This window comes from Scyliorhinus torazame, unplaced genomic scaffold, assembly GCF_047496885.1.
Source record: "Scyliorhinus torazame isolate Kashiwa2021f unplaced genomic scaffold, sScyTor2.1 scaffold_577, whole genome shotgun sequence".
Classification (NCBI taxonomy): domain Eukaryota; kingdom Metazoa; phylum Chordata; class Chondrichthyes; order Carcharhiniformes; family Scyliorhinidae; genus Scyliorhinus; species Scyliorhinus torazame.
Window position 1 is genome coordinate 35,001 of NW_027308304.1, and position 7,500 is coordinate 42,500.

Below are 7,500 nucleotides of genomic sequence, written 5' to 3' on the forward strand. Positions count from 1 at the left end.
TGACTTGTCCAACTGGTTTATGACTTGTCCAGAGAGGAAACTGGTTTATGACTTGTCCAAAGAGGAAAGTGGTTTATGACTTGTCCAGAGAAGAAAGTGGTTTATGACTTGTCCAGAGAGGAGAGTGGTTTATGACTTGTCCAACTGGTTTATGACTTGTCCAGAGAGGAAACTGGTTTATGACTTGTCCAGAGTGGAAAGTGGTTTATGACTTGTCCAACTGGTTTATGACTTGTCCAGAGAGGAAAGTGGTTTATGACTTGTCCAACTGGTTTATGACTTGTCCAGAGAGGAAACTGGTTTATGACTTGTCCAGAGTGGAAAGTGGTTTATGACTTGCCCAATATTGTTTTGGTTAATGAGTTGTCACTTCAACTTGCGGCTGCGGTTTTGCTTGAATAACTGTTGCCGGGCTTAATACACGTCCCAGCGGGCGAATTTGAAGGGGGTGCCCGGGCTTGGGGTCACGTTGGTGGGGTGGTGGAGGGTCTGTGTGCCCTTCGGTCCTGGTCCCGTTGGGAAGGAGGTAGGCGTGCTGCCGAGTGTGCTTCCCCGGACGGGAGGAGCGGTTCAAATCGTGTGCCTTCGGCGGTGGCGGGGAGAGAGCGCAGCTGGGGCGGGTGCGGTGTGGAGACGGAGTCCCTTCTTCCCCGAGGGGGCTAGGGCACTGCCGGTGCGGGTGCAGGCTTACGGCCCGGTGCCTTTTGGTGTTGGGGGTTGCGGTTGGGGTTCGGTTTAGGGTTAGGCGATAGGGTTAGGGATAGGGTTAGGGTTAGGGATAGGGTTAGGCGATAGGGTTAGGGATAGGGTTAGGGTTAGGGTTAGGGATAGGGTTAGGGTTAGGGTTAGGGATAGGGTTAGGGTTAGGGTTAGGGATAGGGTTAGGGTTAGGGATAGGGTTAGGGTTAGGCGATAGGGTTAGGGTTAGGGATAGGGTTAGGGTTAGGCGATAGGGTTAGGGTTAGGGATAGGGTTAGGGTTAGGCGATAGGGTTAGGGTTAGGGATAGGGTTAGGGTTAGGGATAGGGTTAGGGTTAGGGTTAGGGATAGGGTTAGGGTTAGGGATAGGGTTAGGCGATAGGGTTAGGGTTAGGGTTAGGGTTAGGGTTAGGGATAGGGTTAGGGTTAGGGATAGGGTTAGGGTTAGGCGATGGGGTTAGAGCTAGGGTTAGGGTTAGGGTTAGGGATAGGTTTAGGGTTAGGGGATAGGGTTAGGGTTAGGGATAGGGTTAGGGTTAGGGTTAGGGTTAGGCGATAGGGTTAGGGATAGGGTTAGGGTTAGGCGATAGGGTTAGGGATAGGGTTAGGGTTAGGGTTAGGGATAGGGTTAGGGTTAGGGTTAGGGTTAGGGATAGGGTTAGGGTTAGCGTTAGGGATAGGGTTAGGGTTAGGGATAGGGTTAGGGTTAGGGTTAGGGATAGGGTTAGGGTTAGGGATAGGGTTAGGGATAGGGTTAGGCGATGGGGTTAGAGTTAGGGATAGGGTTAGGGTTAGGGTTAGGGATAGGGTTAGGGTTAGGCGATAGGGTTAGGGATACGGTTAGGGGTAGGGATAGGGAGTATCTGGGACGGGCAGAGACTCCTCGGCGGTCCCCCCGGTCCCTGGCGGGCAGACGGACCTCCTGGGCCGGAGGCAGCCTCCGCCGGCGTTACACCCTGTCCCTGGCGGGCAGAGGGACCTCCTGGGCCGGGTGCAGCCTCCGCCGGCGGTCCCCCCGGTCCCTGGCGGGCAGAGGGAGCTCCTGGGCCGGGTGCAGCCTCCGGCGGCGGTCCCCCCGGTCCCTGGCGGGCAGAGGGAGCTACTGGGCCGGGTGCAGCCTCCGGCGGCGGTCCCCCCGGTCCCTGGCGGGCAGAGGGAGCTCCTGGGCCGGGTGCAGCCTCCGCCGGCGGTCCCCCCGGTCCCTGGCGGGCAGAGGGAGCTCCTGGGCCGGGTGCAGCCTCCGCCGGCGGTCCCCCCGGTCCCTGGCGGGCAGAGGGAGCTCCTGGGCCGGGTGCAGCCTCCGGCGGCGGTCCCCCCGGTCCCTGGCGGGCAGAGGGAGCTCCTGGGCCGGGTGCAGCCTCCGGCGGCGGTCCCCCCGGTCCCTGGCGGGCAGAGGGAGCTCCTGGGCCGGGTGCAGCCTCCGGCGGCGGTCCCCCCGGTCACTGGCGGGCAGAGGGAGCTCCTGGGCCCGGTGCAGCCTCCGGCGGCGGTCCCCCCGGTCCCTGGCGGGCAGAGGGAGCTCCTGGGCCGGGTGCAGCCTCCGGCGGCGGTCCCCCCGGCCCCTGGCGGGCAGAGGGAGCTCGTGGGCCCGGTGCAGCCTCCGCCGGCGGTCCCCCCGGTCCCTGGCGGGCAGAGGGACCTCCTGGGCCGGGTGCAGCCTCCGCCGGCGGTCCCCCCGGTCCCTGGCGGGCAGAGGGAGCTCCTGGGCCGGGTGCAGCCTCCGGCGGCGGTCCCCCCGGTCCCTGGCGGGCAGAGGGAGCTCGTGGGCCCGGTGCAGCCTCCGCCGGCGGTCCCCCCGGTCCCTGGCGGGCAGAGGGAGCTCCTGGGCCGGGCTCAGCCTCCGCCGGCGTTACACCCTGTCCCTGGCGGGCAGAGTGACCTCCTGGGCCGGGTTCAGCCTCCGCCGGCGGTCCCCCCGGTTCCTGGCGGGCAGAGGGAGCTCCTGGGCCGGGCTCAGCCTCCGCCGCCGGTCCCCCCGGTCCCTGGCGGGCAGAGTGACCTGCTGGGCCCGGTGCAGCCTCCGCCGGCGGTCCCCCCGGTTCCTGGCGGGCAGAGGGAGCTCCTGGGCGCGGTGCAGACTCCCCCGGCGGTGCACCGGTCCCCGGCGGGCAGAGGGCGCTCGTGTACCGGGTGCAGCGTCCGCCGGCGGTGCACCGGTCCCTGGCGGGCTCAGAGAGCGCCTCGGCCGGGGATCGTCTCGTCCCAACGTCCGCCTGGTCCGTGGCCCGCAGGGGGCGCTGTCGGGCGGGGTACGGCCACGGCCCGACGTGCCTCCGGTGGGCTGCGGTCAGTGTGTGCCGCCGTTGGCCGGCTGCGGGGCTTGGTGCTGTTCCAGCCGTGCGTTAGGTGGGCGAACGGCAGGGGGCGCCCCTTGGGCGGGTGGCGGGCCCCGCGCGGGCCAGCCGTGGGGGGTCACGGTCCGCCGCCGGGGCGTCCAAAGGGCGGCGAGAGGCCGTCCGCCGGTGCTGACAAGTCATAAACCAGCGGCGGTGACAAGTCATAAACCAGGACAAGGTTGTTGACGGCGCCGGGCGGCGGCGAAGCGGCTCACCCCGGGGCAGGGTGGCGATTCGAGGAGGGGCGCCCACCCGGCCGCCAAGGCCGCCGCCGGCGGGGGCCGGGGGCGCCGTTTTGAAAAAGAACCGTAGGCCGGATGGGGTCCGATCCACCCACCTTATGCCGACGCCGAGACCTCATTCCCGGCATGACTACCGGTGGTCCGTCCCGCTGGTCTGCCACTTGCGTTTGGCGTCACGAGGGGTTGGCGGGGTACCTGCAGATTGGTAGGAGGTGGAAAATCGAGAAATGGACTTTGGTCGGAAAGGTCCCCTCGAGCCTCCAGGTCTGCGGAGACCGACCCGGGCTGCCGCCCCGCCGGCCGCTCGGCCCGATCGGGCGCGAATTTCTTCCGATTTTCGCCCTTTTTTCGGGTTTTCGGCCGGCGCTCCAAACGGCGGCCCGACGCCCCGCCGAGGCCGGGGACGTCTCTCCGGAGCGCGAGGGACCGGATCAGACCTCGTCGGCACTGGCATGGCCACCGCAACGCTCGGACTTAGCCTGGGGAGGCTGGTCGAGGCGGTGGCAAGTCATGAACCAGTGGAGTCTGGCGGAGACTGTGGCAAGTCATAAACCAGTCGGACTTAGCCTGTGGAGGCTGGTCCAGGCAGCGGCAAGTCATAAACCAGTCGGACTTAGCCTGTGGAGGCAGGTCCAGGCAGTGGCAAGTCATAAACCAGTCGGACTCAGCCTGTGGAGGCAGGGCCAGGCAGTGGCAAGTCATGAACCAGTGGCAAATCATAAACCAGTCGGACTTAGCCTGTGGAGGCAGGTCCAGGCAGTGGCAAGTCATGAACCAGTGGCAAATCATAAACCAGTCGGACTTAGCCTGTGGAGGCAGGTCCAGGCAGTGGCAAGTCATGAACCAGTGGCAAATCATAAACCAGTCGGACTTAGCGTGTGGAGGCAGGGCCAGGCAGTGGCAAGTCATGAACCAGTGGCAAATCATAAACCAGTCGGACTTAGCCTGTGGAGGCAGGGCCAGGCAGTGGCAAGTCATGAACCAGTGGCAAATCATAAACCAGTCGGACTTAGCCTGTGGAGGCAGGGCCAGGCAGTGGCAAGTCATGAACCAGTGGCAAGTCATAAACCAGTCGGACTTAGCCTGTGGAGGCAGGGCCAGGCAGTGGCAAGTCATAAACCAGTCGGACTTAGCCTCTGGCGACTTCCAGGAGGTCTATGAGGTCCTGTGCCGCCGCTTTACCGGGGCCAAGGTTGCAGGAGAGCGGAACGGAGGAGTGGATTGGTCCCGCCGACGGGGCACGTGCATATATGAAAAGTGCACCCTACCGTTAGTTAATCACTTGCCCTCGGAAGTGTATGAGGTCGTGTCCAGCCGTGGTACCGGGGACACAGTGGGGGTGTTCCCGCTAAAGGGAGCGGATTGGTCCCGCCGAGCTGCCACTTGCATTTGTGGTCGAGTGTCTCGGACAGCTGGTTAACCACTTGCCCTCGGTAGTGCCGATGAGGTTTTGAAAAAGCCGATCTGCGGGGACTTGGAGCGCCTTCCTCGGATGGACTACCGGGCGCCCTCCCGCCGATTTGCCATTTGCGTTTGGCGTCCCGAGGGGTTGGCGGGGTACCTGCAGATTGGTAGGAGGTGGAAAATCGAGAAATGGACTTTGGTCGGAAAGGTCCCCTCGAGCCTCCAGGTCTGCGGAGACCGACCCGGGCTGCCGCCCCGCCGGCCGCTCGGCCCGATCGGGCGCGAATTCTTTCCGATTTTCGCCCTTTTTTCGGGTTTTCGGCCGGCGCTCCAAACGGCGGCCCGACGCCCCGCCGAGGCCGGGCACGGCTCCCCGCCGCGCAAGGGGCCGTGTTTGCCTTGGTCTGCCTTGGAATTGTCACCAAACGCCCGCGCTTCGCCTGGGGAGGCTGGCCGAGTCGGTGGCAAGTCATGAACCAGTGGAGGCTGGTGGAGACAGTGGCAAATCATAAACCAGTCGGACTTAGCCTGTGGAGGCTGGTGGAGACAGTGGCAAGTCATAAACCAGTCGGACTTAAGCCTGTGGAGGCAGGTCCAGGCAGTGGCAAGTCATGAACCAGTCGGACTCAGCCTGTGGAGGCAGGTCCAGGCAGTGGCAAGTCATGAACCAGTGGCAAATCATAAACCAGTCGGACTCAGCCTGTGGAGGCAGGGCCAGGCAGTGGCAAGTCATGAACCAGTGGCAAATCATAAACCAGTCGGACTCAGCCTGTGGAGGCAGGTCCAGGCAGTGGCAAGTCATGAACCAGTGGGAAATCATAAACCAGTCGGACTCAGCCTGTGGAGGCAGGTCCAGGCAGTGGCAAGTCATGAACCAGTGGCAAATCATAAACCAGTCGGACTCAGCCTGTGGAGGCAGGGCCAGGCAGTGGCAAGTCATGAACCAGTGGAGACAGTGGCAAATCATAAACCAGTCGGACTTAGCCTGTGGAGGCTGGTGGAGACAGTGGCAAGTCATAAACCAGTCGGACTTAGCCTGTGGAGGCAGTTCCAGGCAGTGGCAAGTCATGAACCAGTGGAGACAGTGGCAAATCATAAACCAGTCGGACTTGTCCTGTGGAGGCTGGTGGAGACAGTGGCAAGTCATAAACCAGTCGGACTTAGCCTGTGGAGGCAGGTCCAGGCAGTGGCAAGTCATGAACCAGTGGAGACAGTGGCAAATCATAAACCAGTCGGACTTAGCCTGTGGAGGCTGGTGGAGACAGTGGCAAGTCATAAACCAGTCGCACTTAGCCTGTGGAGGGAAGGTGGAGACAGTGGCAAGTCATAAACCAGTCGGACTTAGCCCGTGGGGGCAGGTCCAGGCAGTGGCAAGTCATGAACCAGTGGAGACAGTGGCAAATCATAAACCAGTCGGACTTAGCCTGTGGAGGCTGGTGGAGACAGTGGCAAGTCATAAACCAGTCGCACTTAGCCTGTGGAGGGAGGTGGAGACAGTGGCAAGTCATAAACCAGTCGGACTTAGCCTGTGGGGGCAGGTCCAGGCAGTGGCAAGTCATAAACCAGTCGGACTTAGCCTGTGGAGGCAGGTCCAGGCAGTGGCAAGTCATGAACCAGTGGAGACAGTGGCAAATCATAAACCAGTCGGACTTAGCCTGTGGAGGCTGGTGGAGACAGTGGCAAGTCATAAACCAGTCGGACTTAGCCTGTGGAGGGAGGTGGAGACAGTGGCAAGTCATAAACCAGTCGGACTTAGCCTGTGGGGGCAGGTCCAGGCAGTGGCAAGTCATAAACCAGTCGGACTTGGCCTCTGGCGACTTCCAGGAGGTCTATGAGGTCCTGTGCCGCCGCTTTACCGGGGCCAAGGTTGCAGGAGAGCGGAACGGAGGAGTGGATTGGTCCCGCCGATGGGGCACGTGCATATATGAAAAGTGCACCCTACCGTTAGTTAATCACTTGCCCTCGGAAGTGTATGAGGTCGTGTCCAGCCGATTTACCGAGGACAGAGTGGGGGTGTTCCCGCTAAGGTGGAGTGGATTGGTCCCGCCGAGCTGCCACTTGCATTTGTGGTCGAATGTCTCGGACAGCTGGTTAACCACTTGCCCTCGGTAGTGCCGATGAGGTTTTGAAAAAGTCGATTTGCGGGGATTTGGAGCGCCTTCCTCGGATGGACTACCGGGCGACCTCCCGCCGATTTGCCATTTGCATTTGGCGTCACGAGGGGTTGGCGGGGTGCCCGGAGATTTTCGGGAACACGATTTTTAGAACATTTTCTGGCAGCGGTAGCACTTTGAAAGTACCCAGGAAAGTGCTACTTTGAGGTACGGTCCCGATTTCAAATCGAAGGCCTTACCAATGAGCACTCGGAAGTCCTCAAGGGGTTTTAGCAACAATTTTGACGGACTTTTCGAACTCATTTGCCGGCCTAAAAATCGGTCAGAGTCCGAGCCGGCGGTAACTCTGATACAAACAATGTGTTTCTGTGAACTCTTGTGTGAGAAACATACTTGTAAAAAAAACAGACAAAGTGTTTTTTCTGTGGCGAGAGAGAAACACTTACAAAGTTTTTAATGGCGAGAAAACAAAGACACAATTATATATATATATATCCTTGTACAATAATTCAAGAAGAGACAGACATATATGGTAGAAGACACATTATAAAATGTCTGTCGAGGTTTAGCCTTTGTGACTGGGCACCTCTTGTCTTGTTTTCGGGCACACCTGGAGGCCAGGGTGCCCAAGTCTGTTTTCAGGCGACGCGGGGCGGCGGCGTTCCCGTGCCTGGTTCCCTTGGGTTGCAGTCGCATGTGTCACGG